The 15186-nt window shown below is 42.7% G+C and overlaps 1 pseudogene across 1 annotated transcript in view; it reads right to left on the bottom strand.

Annotated features, from left to right (window-relative positions):
• The window catches only part of LOC146866933 (lysine-specific demethylase 5B-like), a 623554-nt pseudogene extending 621628 nt beyond the window's left edge, over nt 1-1926 (bottom strand). Inside the window, exon 1 of the transcript XR_014966711.1 lies at nt 1328-1926. The product of XR_014966711.1 is annotated as a lysine-specific demethylase 5B-like (transcript). The remainder of the gene's footprint in view (nt 1-1327) is intronic.
• Between the last annotated feature and the right edge of the window lie 13260 nt (nt 1927-15186).

Below are 15186 nucleotides of genomic sequence, written 5' to 3'. Positions count from 1 at the left end.
ACGGAGCGCGCTTACAGATATATATATTGATTTCAATGCTATTTTCTCAGGACCTACTGAACAGATTTACACCAGACCTGCAAAAGGCACATCTCTGACCTGAGGACTACCTCTCTGCCAAATTTCAAGTAATTCTGTTCAGCCGTTCGGGCTGCAGCGCGGACTAAAGGTCCTATGGGAAAATGCATGGGGAAAACATGTTTTGGGACCCCCCTTTTTTCTCAGCCCCCGCTTGACGAATCCCCCCGAGACTTTCAGTGTTGGAGCGGAGCGTAGCGCCCCATTAGTTTTGAAAATTTCGCGAGGATTCGTCAACCGGCGCCAAAGTTCTTCCAAATAGAATGTTGCGGATTTCCTATGGAAACACGGTCCTAACTATAACTATCTACTGGCGACCGCCAGTAGATAATATATATATATATATATATATATATATATATATATCCTTTCTCCTACGGCCCAATTTCTTGACACTTGGGCGCTCTAGATGGTGCGTATGCGATGCGACGGAGCCAAGTCGCTTGTAATTCCACAAATGCGTCTCCAGTTAGAGAACAGTTCGCTCGCACACAGAAATGAACCCAGCCAAATCCATTTTTCTCTTTAGCAAAGTTGCAATTTTAATCAGGCGTTCCAGTAAAGTTTCCTCTACGCGTTTCAATCTTAACAAAGATCTTGTTCACGAGGGTCAATCATTACACTTGTGAAATGTTTTTTTTCCCATTTAAACCCATTTCCTCATATTTCGTTACATCACTTCCTGCTTCTTATTTGCATTGCATTCTGGTTAGTGTAGTTCCATCATTTATAGTAATTGTATTTTGCTTGATATATATAATCACCCTAGTGCGTGTTATCAACAAATCATTTTTCTTCCTCCCAACATATTATGTCTGTCAATTTCATTTACTAAAGCCATTTATTTTATTAGTATGGGCCGCTTTTCCTGTTGTTAATCTCCTTAACTTCATATTGAGGTCTAGTTCTATTTTACTGGATTAATTTCCTTTTCCAACTGACCCTTGAAGTTTATAAGCTTTCCTACCCTCCAGTGGGTATATAACTTCAACTTAATTCTATTATTTAATTTTTCATAATGCCTTATTAATAACTTTTCTTTCATAGCTTTGCAAATTACGTTAGAAGTACTTCTTAATTTTCTGTTTTCATGTTTGTGCAAACGTGCTACTTATAACCTGCTATCATTATTTTTTTATTTTTTTTATATGCTAACAACCTATATATCTACTTATGTTAAAATCATACGACAAATATGTACAAATTTACATTAGAGGCACAAAAAGTTCTAGCAAGTCACTGATTTTACAGGTGCGAATACATCTCTTCGTCCTGGTTCAGTCCATTCGGGGTCAGAGTTCGAAAATTAAGGATGTGTCGTGATTCCTTCTGTCGAAGAATCTTTTCTCTGTTGCCACCTCTTATATGTTTATCTACTGCTTCCACTGCATAAAAAGATAGCTTCTTCCAGTCTCCCCCATGTTTTTGTTCCATGTGCTTTGCTACTGCATTGCTTCTATCATTGTTGACTGTTGCACGCACATGCTCTAAAATGCGTTTTTTTAATTCACATTTAGTGCTTCCAACATATTTTAGTGGGCAGGGGCATTCAATAATGTATATCACATATTGACTCTTACAGTTGATAAGTTGTTGTATTTTCCACTTTTTGTTGTCGGCTGTTGTGATTTCTTTCATGTTTTTAGCTATGGTGCACACTTTACAGTTTGTACATTTGAAGAACCCTTGTGGTTTAAGCCATGAGTCTTGCTTCTTCATTGGTAAGAAGTGGCTGTGAGTCAGCTGGTCTTTAAGATTTTTCGTCCTTCTATATGTAATATTCGGATGGTCTCCTATTATGCTTGCCACTGTTGTATCAAGATGTAAAATATGCCAGTTTTTCCTCATTATCCTTGTTATTTGTTTGTTTTCAGTGGAGTGCGTTGTTATTAGGCGGATCTCCTGATCTTTTTTATCCTTTTCTGACATTTGTGGGGTTTTTTCTTTCAAAAGTTCGATTCTAGGTATTTTTGTTGTTCTTTCGAATGCTGATGCTATAATTTTGGGGTTATATTTTCTCTTTTTGAATCTTTCTCCTGCTTTCTGACAGTTCACTTTCCATTCCTCCTCCTGTGAACAGATTCTCCTGATCCTGAGAAATTCTCCATATGGGATGTTGTTAATCAGGCTTGTTTGGTGAAAGCTTTCGGCATGAAGAACAGCAGTAGTTGCTGTACTTTTTCGATGAAGTGTAGTTTGAACTGTTTCATTGTCAATATAGATTTCAGTGTCCAAAAATACAACTCTGCTTTTACTGATGTTATATGTAAATTTGAGGCCTGTCTCTGTATTGTTCAGTATTTCAAAGTATTCTTGAAATTCTTCATTTGTGCCATCCCAAATTAGCAGCAAATCATCTATAAAACGTAACCATAGTACGGTCTTGTTTACATATCGTTCATTGTCTGCAGACCAAGCAATAATGTTTTCCCACCATCCCATGGTGAGGCAGGCAAAACTTGGACTAAATGAAAAGCCCATCGCTGTTCCTTTGACTTGACGGTATATTTCTTCTCCAAATAAAAACACATTTTGTTCAAGACACATAGTGATCATTTGAAGCAACATCCTGTTATGATCTCCGTATTGAATGTTCCTATCTTGCAGGAAATATTCGCAGGCTTTTAGCCCGATGTCGTTTCTAATATTCGTATACAATGATACTACGTCCAATATATATATATATATATATATATATATATAGTATATATATATATATATAGATCGATAGATATGACATGACACATACAATTTAAAAGATGTTTTCCCTTGCTCCTCTTCTTTTTTTGACCTTTTTGTTGGCTTTAGGACTGAGCACTTTGCCACTGCTTACCAGTGCTAAAGTGAATGTGCTTCTCCCCTAAATCATTGTAACATTGGTGTATATACAATTGGCATAATTAGTTTACTTGTAAGCCCCTTGTAAAGTGGTATTCCATATATCCAGAGCCTGTAACCTAAACGCTACTAGTGGGATGTCAGCACTATGCCACCCACACAAATAGCCTTTCAAAACGGTCTCAGGCCTGCTATTGCAAGGCCTATGTGTGTAGTTTACTGCCACTTCGACTTGGCATTTGAAATTACTTACCAAGCCTTAAAATCCACTTTTATTACGCATAGGTCACCCCAAAGGTAGGCCCTGGGTAGCCCATAAGGCAGAGTGCTGTGAAAAAATGTAGGACATGCACTTTTAAGTTTCCATTGTCCTCATAGTGACAAACATCAAAAATAGTTTTTCACTACTGTTAGGCCTACTCCTCTCATAGGATAGCACAGTGAATTCCTTAATAAACTTCTAAGCTGTAATTTCTGATTAAAAAGGAGTAGCTGCATCATGTTTGATAACTTTGAAATGGGCCCCTACCAATCAGGTTCCCAGGGCCTGTGTTCTTTCCCCAAAACTAACCAAATTGGCATCTCTGGCCACAGGTCAGTCCCTGGTAAGTTGTACCACAGGTACCCAGGGCACTGTGACCAGATAAGGCCTCTAAGGGCTGCTGCACTTATTTTGCCACCCTTAGAGGTCCAGTACCACTACACTCCCACACTGCCTTTGCAGGCTGCATGTTTTGGTGCAAAACAAAGTGAAGAGTCGACATGGCCCACCTCTTTGTGCCATGCCTACAACCCACTGCCCTGGCATAGATGAGTCACCCCTCTAATTGGGTGCACTATACCAGTGGTGAGGGTGCAGGTGCATGAGCCCTATACCCCTACAGTGTCCAAGTCCATTCTTAGACATTGTAAGTGCAGTGCTGCCATTATGAGAATATGGTGCTGCGCGATTGTCATTACGAACTCCACAGCACCATAATGGCTACACTGAAAACTGAAGTGTGGTATCAAACTTCTCAGCACATTAAACCCACACTGATTCCAGTGTGGGATTTAATGAAAAATGAACACAGAGGGCATCTCAGAGATGCCCTCCGAAAACTAACCCACCTCTAGTGTCCAAGCTGAGTGGCCGCTTTCAGCTTCCACCACCAGTTATGTTTCTGGACCCCTGGGTTGAGAGCCTGCTGCTCTCTGGGGCCTGAAACAATTCGCATCCTGGGACGAGGTGCCAAGCCTCCTCCCCCAGGATGGGCAGGGTTCACGAAGGGTAAGCATCAAAGGCATGCCGCCTTTGTGAGCTTCCCCAGACCACTTGCTGCTTTCAGCAACTGGTCCCCACTGGTCCTGCCCCCCACTTTGGGCGGGAGAACCATCGGGAAAAACAAGTGAGGGAGAGAGGTGTGCCCACCTCTGCCAACTCCAGCCCTCAGGTGGGGGAGGCGAGGTGAAGCACAACTCAAAGCCCCTGCCATCTTAAGGATGGGGGGATCCAACCAGGGACAGGCTCCTTCCCCCCTCCCACTGGAGGGTGGCACAATAGGGGGTGTACCCACCCCTGGTAAGAGACCCATTGGTCCCTGCCCTCTACCTACCTGTAACACCCCTAAATCTAGTATTTAGGGGGCACCCTGAACCTTGCTTCCTCAGATCCAGAAACAACAAGAAAGATAAGAAGAATGACTGAAGAGCCTTGCAGAGCTAACAAGGGGGCGCCCACTGACGTGGCCCCAGTCATGCCGGCCTGTCTCCCCTCGAACCTGCTCCTGCGAAATCCTGGTGTGTCCTGCAGCCACCAACCTCAAAATCACCGGAGGACCTGTTTGCCTTCACCTACCAAGAATGTTCTTTTTCTAGAGCCAGGAGTCTGGTCTCTAGGTCTAATCTTTTGGTCAACCTGGCTAGCAGGATGTCCTCCTCTTTGAGGCTGCCCTCAATGTCCTCACCAGAACCTGAGCCACAGTACTGGACCGGTGAAGAACTCTGTCAGGAGTAAAGACAGCTGTGCTCCAAAGATTGCCACTCTGCTTGATGGCTGTCCTGGAAGAACTGTTTTTCTGCTTTGTTGTGCTGCCCTGCTGCCTGATGATCTCTGTCCTGCTGAGGACTGGACCCACCTCACTTGAACCCAGAGTGACTCCAAGGGATTGCTGGTTTGTCCCCTGTTCTGAAGTCTCAGGGCCATCAAAGACTTCCTTCAATCATCCAACAGCACCTGGACTCAGCTATTTGTAAATCCTGCACTGCCAAGTGGTGTCAAACCAGTCCTGGGACCTTGAAAGGTGACTTCTGCTGCACAGAACAATCAAAATCAACACAGTGACTACTTTGTGCCAATCTGAACCAACGCATTGCCCCTCGACGCCGATGCAGGAGCTGATAGACGACGGCATTGACTGCACGGATAGAGGCCAAATAGCGCGACTAGACAATGCAGCACCTGCATCGTAAAAGAGTTTTTCGACGAAGACACACCGGAGTTCGACGCTTGCTCCATCAAGGGTACTTTTTCAGCCGGGCATGCGCGAGTCCTGTAGCCAGCCTGCCTTACACTGCGGTCGGCTTGAACTTTGGATTTACCCTGGTATAGAGCGACCAGATGTCCCTTGTTGGCGTTTTATGACTCTATGCAATATAATTTCATTTAATCTTTAAAAATTCATAACTGCGGTTCTACTTATTGGATTTTTGTTGTTTTGGTCTTTTGTGCCTCATAAAAATATGATCTATTTTTCTATTATTTTGCAGTGTTTTCATTATGTTACTGTGTGCGCACATGTTGCACTGTTGCAGGAATTCTGTGTAACTAAGCCTGGGATCACAGAATGTCAGTATATAGGGATTGAGCCAACATACCACACCAGTACCTATGAACCCCAATCCAAACTAGCTCACAGTGACTTCCCAGCCTTTCTAACCTTCCTGAAGTGACAGATAAATTGGCACCCCAGATTACAATCCTAGAGTACTCTCAGGGAACTATGGAAACAGATTGCCACCTTTTGTTTTCTCACTCATGCATGTCCATAATAAACAAAGCAAACACACAAGAACAGTTTACAATGTTTAAAACCATTTTAAACTATCATTCTCTATTATAAAACAACCATATTTATAGAAGTATCTGCCTCAGCCTACCCTCACTACGTGGGCACAGTGATGTATCACAGATCTCTGGGATAAGAACCGAACCCCATACCTGAATTATTGTTAGGTAATCTGCTAATCAGAATACGCAAGGCTGGCGCGTTTGTCCCCGGACCTTTCCTCTGCAAGAATCCCCCTCTGGGAATGTATGCCAAGCTAAGTTGCTAGCCAAGCACAGAAGGGAAGGCACAGTGTTTGACCTTGTACGAGATGTTCAGACAGAGTCCTAGAGAGAACCAATAACAATAACATGTGCAGTGTTTTGCTTAAGTAATATCATGACACAAAAATAAACGTGCTAAGTGCAACATGTGAAAAGTAGCCTACAACTCGCAGTTAGGCTAAAATAAGGGAAAACTAAGTGGGCCCTAAAGGGAACTCAAGACACCCCCTCTTTGGTCAGGCAAGTAACAAACGGAGCAACTAGATAAACATCATATAGAACAAGCTAAGAAAATGCAATGCTTTGCTAATAGAGAGGTTATTAGAAAAAGATTTACAACCGTAATAATAAAAAGCATAACATGTCAATTTGGGAATGTAGCCAGATTAAGGTGTGTTGGAGATATCTATGATGTTTCCCATGAGCTCAAGACACAGTGATTCCAGGATGTACTCCATCTCCGAAGACCAGACCAGACTTTGATTGACCAGATACCACGCTGACCACTTGCTCGAGGGCAAGCGTACTGCCGTATTGTGAAACTGGGGAATTGTATTTTGAAAATTAACTGTTTTTAATACTTTATTTTTGGAAATAAAAACTGCTTTAAGTCCACTTACCCGCACATAAAATTATTTCAGTTCACCCGCTGCTTAGCGGGAATCAAAGCCTTTCAACTAGTCATCAGCGTCATCTTGGGTGTGGGGATTAGAGTCTACTCGCCACCTTACTCAGCGCCATTTTGGATTGCGCTCTAGTGTCTGGCTCACTGCACTTGCCTGCCTATATAGGACAGACAATGCAAGCGCACTGCACACTTGGGCGCTCTAGATGGTGCGTATGCGATGCGACGGAGCCAAGTCGCTTGTAATTCCACAAATGCGTCTCCAGTTAGAGAACAGTTCGCTCGCACACAGAAATGAACCCAGCCAAATCCATTTTTCTCTTTAGCAAAGTTGCAATTTTAATCAGGCGTTCCAGTAAAGTTTCCTCTACGCGTTTCAATCTTAACAAAGATCTTGTTCACGAGGGTCAATCATTACACTTGTGAAATGTTTTTTTTCCCATTTAAACCCATTTCCTCATATTTCGTTACATCACTTCCTGCTTCTTATTTGCATTGTATTCTGGTTAGTGTAGTTCCATCATTTATAGTAATTGTATTTTGCTTGATATATATAATCACCCTAGTGCGTGTTATCAACAAATCATTTTTCTTCCTCCCAACATATTATGTCTGTCAATTTCATTTACTAAAGCCATTTATTTTATTAGTATGGGCCGCTTTTCCTGTTGTTAATCTCCTTAACTTCATATTGAGGTCTAGTTCTATTTTACTGGATTAATTTCCTTTTCCAACTGACCCTTGAAGTTTATAAGCTTTCCTACCCTCCAGTGGGTATATAACTTCAACTTAATTCTATTATTTAATTTTTCATAATGCCTTATTAATAACTTTTCTTTCATAGCTTTGCAAATTACGTTAGAAGTACTTCTTAATTTTCTGTTTTCATGTTTGTGCAAACGTGCTACTTATAACCTGCTATCATTATTTTTTTATTTTTTTTATATGCTAACAACCTATATATCTACTTATGTTAAAATCATACGACAAATATGTACAAATTTACATTAGAGGCACAAAAAGTTCTAGCAAGTCACTGATTTTACAGGTGCGAATACATCTCTTCGTCCTGGTTCAGTCCATTCGGGGTCAGAGTTCGAAAATTAAGGATGTGTCGTGATTCCTTCTGTCGAAGAATCTTTTCTCTGTTGCCACCTCTTATATGTTTATCTACTGCTTCCACTGCATAAAAAGATAGCTTCTTCCAGTCTCCCCCATGTTTTTGTTCCATGTGCTTTGCTACTGCATTGCTTCTATCATTGTTGACTGTTGCACGCACATGCTCTAAAATGCGTTTTTTTAATTCACATTTAGTGCTTCCAACATATTTTAGTGGGCAGGGGCATTCAATAATGTATATCACATATTGACTCTTACAGTTGATAAGTTGTTGTATTTTCCACTTTTTGTTGTCGGCTGTTGTGATTTCTTTCATGTTTTTAGCTATGGTGCACACTTTACAGTTTGTACATTTGAAGAACCCTTGTGGTTTAAGCCATGAGTCTTGCTTCTTCATTGGTAAGAAGTGGCTGTGAGTCAGCTGGTCTTTAAGATTTTTCATCCTTCTATATGTAATATTCGGATGGTCTCCTATTATGCTTGCCACTGTTGTATCAAGATGAAAATTATGCCAGTTTTTCCTCATTATCTTTGTTATTTGTTTGTTTTCAGTGGAGTGCGTTGTTATTAGGCGGATCTCCTGATCTTTTTTTATCCTTTTCTGACATTTGTGGGGTTTTTTCTTTCAAAAGTTCGATTCTAGGTATTTTTGTTGTTCTTTCGAATGCTGATGCTATAATTTTGGGGTTATATTTTCTCTTTTTGAATCTTTCTCCTGCTTTCTGACAGTTCACTTTCCATTCCTCCTCCTGTGAACAGATTCTCCTGATCCTGAGAAATTCTCCATATGGGATGTTGTTAATCAGGCTTGTTTGGTGAAAGCTTTCGGCATGAAGAACAGCATTAGTTGCTGTACTTTTTCGATGAAGTGTAGTTTGAACTGTTTCATTGTCAATATAGATTTCAGTGTCCAAAAATACAACTCTGCTTTTACTGATGTTATATGTAAATTTGAGGCCTGTCTCTGTATTGTTTAGTATTTCAAAGTATTCTTGAAATTCTTCATTTGTGCCATCCCAAATTAGCAGCAAATCATCTATAAAACGTAACCATAGTACGGTCTTGTTTACATATCGTTCATTGTCTGCAGACCAAGCAATAATGTTTTCCCACCATCCCATGGTGAGGCAGGCAAAACTTGGACTAAATGAAAAGCCCATCGCTGTTCCTTTGACTTGACGGTATATTTCTTCTCCAAATAAAAACACATTTTGTTCAAGACACATAGTGAGCATTTGAAGCAACATCCTGTTATGATCTCCGTATTGAATGTTCCTATCTTGCAGGAAATATTCGCAGGCTTTTAGCCCGATGTCGTTTCTAATATTCGTATACAATGATACTACGTCCAATATATATATATATATATATATTCACTGAAAAAACCATAGGTTTCACACGTTATAGTTAGCGGAAATTTTACTGATAAAAAACCAATGAAATTGCCCCGTTATAGTTAGTGCTGGCAACTATAACTCACGCGACCGCAATCCTCTGCTGATGCTAATACTGTATTTAGACACTTATTTGCCCATGTCTTCTTCCATACATTTTTAGCTATACATATATTACAAATATTTTTTTTTTATAAAGACACATATGTCATCAGCAGAAGATTGCGGTCGCGTGAGTTATAGTTGCCAGCACTAACTATAACGGGGCAATTTCATTGGTTTTTTATCAGTAAAATTTCCGCTAACTATAACATGTGTGAAACCTATGGTTTTTTCAGTGAATTTGCAAGGTTTTTTAAATGCTAATTCCTAACTATAATGTGTGTGAAACCTATGGTTTTTTCAGTGAATTTGTACGGTTTTTTAAATGCTAAGTTACTTTACGCCATTCGAGGCGTGCGCGCCCACTTAACGCAGTGCGTTCCGTGCACGGTTTTTATCAACTTTAATAAGCCCTGTACATTTGGTGGCCTTCGGCCACCAAAAGCACAGGGGGTGGGGTCAATGTGGATAGTGTTTTTTTTATTTCGATTTTATAATTTCATGTTGCCAAAATATAGTTTTTTTACTGATGTTATAAGCCCTGTACATTTGGTGGCCTACGGCCACCAAAAGCACAGGGGGTGGGGTAAGTGTGGATAGTGTTTTTTTTATTTCTATTTTTTACCGTACGCTTACGGTAAGCGTACGGTAAGCGTACTCGGCGAAATTGCCGAAAAAAAAATAAAACCGTTTTTGCTCATGGGGGATGTTTGGGGACTCCCTCAACATGACTATGTGGGAGGGAGTTGTCAAAACAGCCCCGTAACATGTTTTTGGGCATCATGTTTGATAAATAACACTCAGTGCGAGAGACAAAATGGCGGACGCCGCTTCCTGGTTTCGGCCAATTCGAATGTTTACTAAGATCTAAGAGCCAATCAGAATCGCGCTCGCGCACGCCACCGTACGCGTACGGTAAGCGTACGGTAAGCGTACCGTAAGCGGGCTCAGATATATATATTGATTTAAAGGCTATTTTCTCAGAATCTACTGAACAGATTTACACCAAACCTACAAAAGGCACTTCCTTGACATAGGGACTACCTCTCTGCCAAATTTCTAGTAATTCTGTTCAGCCGTTCGGGCTGTAGCTCTGTCTAAAGGTCCTATGGAAAAATGCATGGGAAAAACGCGTTTTGGGACCCCCCCTTTTATCTCAGCCCCCGCTTGACGAATCCCCCCGAGACTTTCAGGGTAGGAGCGGAGCGTAGCGCCCCACCTATTTTGAGAAATTCGCGAGGATTCATCGACCGGCGCCAAAGTTATTCAAAATAGAATGTTGCGGATTTCCTATGGAAAAGGGGTCCTAACTATAACTACCTACTGGCGACCGCCAGTAGGTAATATATATATATATATATAGTATATATATATATATATAGATCGATAGATATGACATGACACATACAATTTAAAAGATGTTTTCCCTTGCTCCTCCTCTTTTTTTGACCTTTTTGTTGGCTTTAGGACTGAGCACTTTGCCACTGCTTACCAGTGCTAAAGTGAATGTGCTTCTCCCCTAAATCATTGTAACATTGGTGTATATACAATTGGCATAATTAGTTTACTTGTAAGCCCCTTGTAAAGTGGTATTCCATATATCCAGAGCCTGTAACCTAAACGCTACTAGTGGGATGTCAGCACTATGCCACCCACACAAATAGCCTTTCAAAACGGTCTCAGGCCTGCTATTGCAAGGCCTATGTGTGTAGTTTACTGCCACTTCGACTTGGCATTTGAAATTACTTACCAAGCCTTAAAATCCACTTTTATTACGCATAGGTCACCCCAAAGGTAGGCCCTGGGTAGCCCATAAGGCAGAGTGCTGTGAAAAAATGTAGGACATGCACTTTTAAGTTTCCATTGTCCTCATAGTGACAAACATCAAAAATAGTTTTTCACTACTGTTAGGCCTACTCCTCTCATAGGATAGCACAGTGAATTCCTTAATAAACTTCTAAGCTGTAATTTCTGATTAAAAAGGAGTAGCTGCATCATGTTTGATAACTTTGAAATGGGCCCCTACCAATCAGGTTCCCAGGGCCTGTGTTCTTTCCCCAAAACTAACCAAATTGGCATCTCTGGCCACAGGTCAGTCCCTGGTAAGTTGTACCACAGGTACCCAGGGCACTGTGACCAGAGAAGGCCTCTAAGGGCTGCTGCACTTATTTTGCCACCCTTAGAGGTCCAGTACCACTACACTCCCACACTGCCTTTGCAGGCTGCATGTTTTGGTGCAAAACAAAGTGAAGAGTCGACATGGCCCACCTCTGTGTGCCATGCCTACAACCCACTGCCCTGGCATAGATGAGTCACCCCTCTAATTGGGTGCACTATACCAGTGGTGAGGGTGCAGGTGCATGAGCCCTATACCCCTACAGTGTCCAAGTCCATTCTTAGACATTGTAAGTGCAGTGCTGCCATTATGAGAATATGGTGCTGCGCGATTGTCATTACGAACTCCACAGCACCATAATGGCTACACTGAAAACTGAAGTGTGGTATCAAACTTCTCAGCACATTAAACCCACACTGATTCCAGTGTGGGATTTAATGAAAAATGCACACAGAGGGCATCTCAGAGATGCCCTCCGAAAACTAACCCACCTCTAGTGTCCAAGCTGAGTGGCTGCTTTCAGCTTCCACCACCAGTTATGTTTCTGGACCCCTGGGTTGAGAGCCTGCTGCTCTCTGGGGCCTGAAACAATTCGCATCCTGGGACGAGGTGCCAAGCCTCCTCCCCCAGGATGGGCAGGGTTCACGAAGGGGAAGCATCAAAGGCATGCCGCCTTTGTGAGCTTCCCCAGACCACTTGCTGCTTTCAGCAACTGGTCCCCACTGGTCCTGCCCCCCACTTTGGGCGGGAGAACCATCGGGAAAAACAAGTGAGGGAGAGAGGTGTGCCCACCTCTGCCAACTCCAGCCCTCAGGTGGGGGAGGCGAGGTGAAGCACAACTCAAAGCCCCTGCCATCTTAAGGATGGGGGGATCCAACCAGGGACAGGCTCCTTCCCCCCTCCCACTGGAGGGTGGCACAATAGGGGGTGTACCCACCCCTGGTAAGAGACCCATTGGTCCCTGCCCTCTACCTACCTGTAACACCCCTAAATCTAGTATTTAGGGGGCACCCTGAACCTTGCTTCCTCAGATCCAGAAACAACAAGAAAGATAAGAAGAAGGACCGAAGAGCCTTGCAGAGCTAACAAGGGGGCGCCCACTGACGTGGCCCCAGTCATGCCGGCCTGTCTCCCCTCGAACCTGCTCCTGCGAAATCCTGGTGTGTCCTGCAGCCACCAACCTCAAAATCACCGGAGGACCTGTTTGCCTTCACCTACCAAGAATGTTCTTTTTCTAGAGCCAGGAGTCTGGTCTCTAGGTCTAATCTTTTGGTCAACCTGGCTAGCAGGATGTCCTTCTCTTTGAGGCTTCCCTCAATGTCCTCACCAGAACCTGAGCCACAGTACTGGACCGGTGAAGAACTCTGTCAGGAGTAAAGACAGCTGTGCTCCAAAGATTGCCACTCTGCTTGATGGCTGTCCTGGAAGAACTGTTTTTCTGCTTTGTTGTGCTGCCCTGCTGCCTGATGATCTCTGTCCTGCTGAGGACTGGACCCACCTCACTTGAACCCAGAGTGACTCCAAGGGATTGCTGGTTTGTCCCCTGTTCTGAAGTCTCAGGGCCATCAAAGACTTCCTTCAATCATCCAACAGCACCTGGACTCAGCTATTTGTAAATCCTGCACTGCCAAGTGGTGTCAAACCAGTCCTGGGACCTTGAAAGGTGACTTCTGCTGCACAGAACAATCAAAATCAACACAGTGACTACTTTGTGCCAATCTGAACCAACGCATTGCCCCTCGACGCCGATGCAGGAGCTGATAGACGACGGCATTGACTGCACGGATAGAGGCCAAATAGCGCGACTAGACAATGCAGCACCTGCATCGTAAAAGAGTTTTTCGACGAAGACACACCGGAGTTCGACGCTTGCTCCATCAAGGGTACTTTTTCAGCCGGGCATGCGCGAGTCCTGTAGCCAGCCTGCCTTACACTGCGGTCGGCTTGAACTTTGGATTTACCCTGGTATAGAGCGACCAGATGTCCCTTGTTGGCGTTTTATGACTCTATGCAATATAATTTCATTTAATCTTTAAAAATTCATAACTGCGGTTCTACTTATTGGATTTGTGTTGTTTTGGTCTTTTGTGCCTCATAAAAATATGATCTATTTTTCTATTATTTTGCAGTGTTTTGATTATGTTACTGTGTGCGCACATGTTGCACTGTTGCAGGAATTCTGTGTAACTAAGCCTGGGATCACAGAATGTCAGTATATAGGGATTGAGCCAACATACCACATCAGTACCTATGAACCCCAATCCAAACTAGCTCACAGTGCCTTCCCAGCCTTTCTAACCTTCCTGAAGTGACAGATAAATTGGCACCCCAGATTACAATCCTAGAGTACTCTCAGGGAACTATGGAAACAGATTGCCACCTTTTGTTTTCTCACTCATGCATGTCCATAATAAACAAAGCAAACACACAAGAACAGTTTACAATGTTTAAAACCATTTTAAACAATCATTCTCTATTATAAAACAACCATATTTATAGAAGTATCTGCCTCAGCCTACCCTCACTACGTGGGCACAGTGATGTATCACAGATCTCTGGGATAAGAACCGAACCCCATACCTGAATTATTGTTAGGTAATCTGCTAATCAGAATACGCAAGGCTGGCGCGTTTGTCCCCGGACCTTTCCTCTGCAAGAATCCCCCTCTGGGAATGTATGCCAAGCTAAGTTGCTAGCCAAGCACAGAAGGGAAGGCACAGTGTTTGACCTTGTACGAGATGTTCAGACAGAGTCCTAGAGAGAACCAATAACAATAACATGTGCAGTGTTTTGCTTAAGTAATATCATAACACAAAAATAAACGTGCTAAGTGCAACATGTGAAAAGTAGCCTACAACTCGCAGTTAGGCTAAAATAAGGGAAAACTAAGTGGGCCCTAAAGGGAACTCAAGACACCCCCTCTTTGGTCAGGCAAGTAACAAACGGAGCAACTAGATAAACATCATATAGAACAAGGTAAGAAAATGCAATGCTTTGCTAATAGAGAGGTTATTAGAAAAAGATTTACAACCGTAATAATAAAAAGCATAACATGTCAATTTGGGAATGTAGCCAGATTAAGGTGTGTTGGAGATATCTATGATGTTTCCCATGACCTCAAGACACAGTGAATCCAGGATGTACTCCATCTCCGAAGACCAGACCAGACTTTGATTGACCAGATACCACGCTGACCACTTGCTCGAGGGCAAGCGTACTGCCGTATTGTGAAACTGGGGAATTGTATTTTGAAAATTAACTGTTTTTAATACTTTATTTTTGGAAATAAAAACTGCTTTAAGTCCACTTACCCGCACATAAAATTATTTCAGTTCACCCGCTGCTTAGCGGGAATCAAGGCCTTTCAACTAGTCATCAGCGTCATCTTGGGTGTGGGGATTAGAGTCTACTCGCCACCTTACTCAGCGCCATTTTGGATTGCGCTCTAGTGTCTGGCTCACTGCACTTGCCTGCCTATAAAGGACAGACAATGCAAGCGCACTGCACACTTGGGCGCTCTAGATGGTGCGTATGCGATGCGACGGAGCCAAGTCGCTTGTAATTCCACAAATGCGTCTCCAGTTAGAGAACAGTTCGCTCGCAC

The sequence above is a fragment of the Triturus cristatus genome, chromosome 1_2 (assembly GCF_964204655.1).
Source record: "Triturus cristatus chromosome 1_2, aTriCri1.1, whole genome shotgun sequence".
In the NCBI taxonomy this organism is placed as follows: Eukaryota; Metazoa; Chordata; class Amphibia; order Caudata; family Salamandridae; genus Triturus; species Triturus cristatus.
Note: the sequence above shows the minus strand (reverse complement) of the source record. Positions and strands in the feature narration are given on the sequence as shown.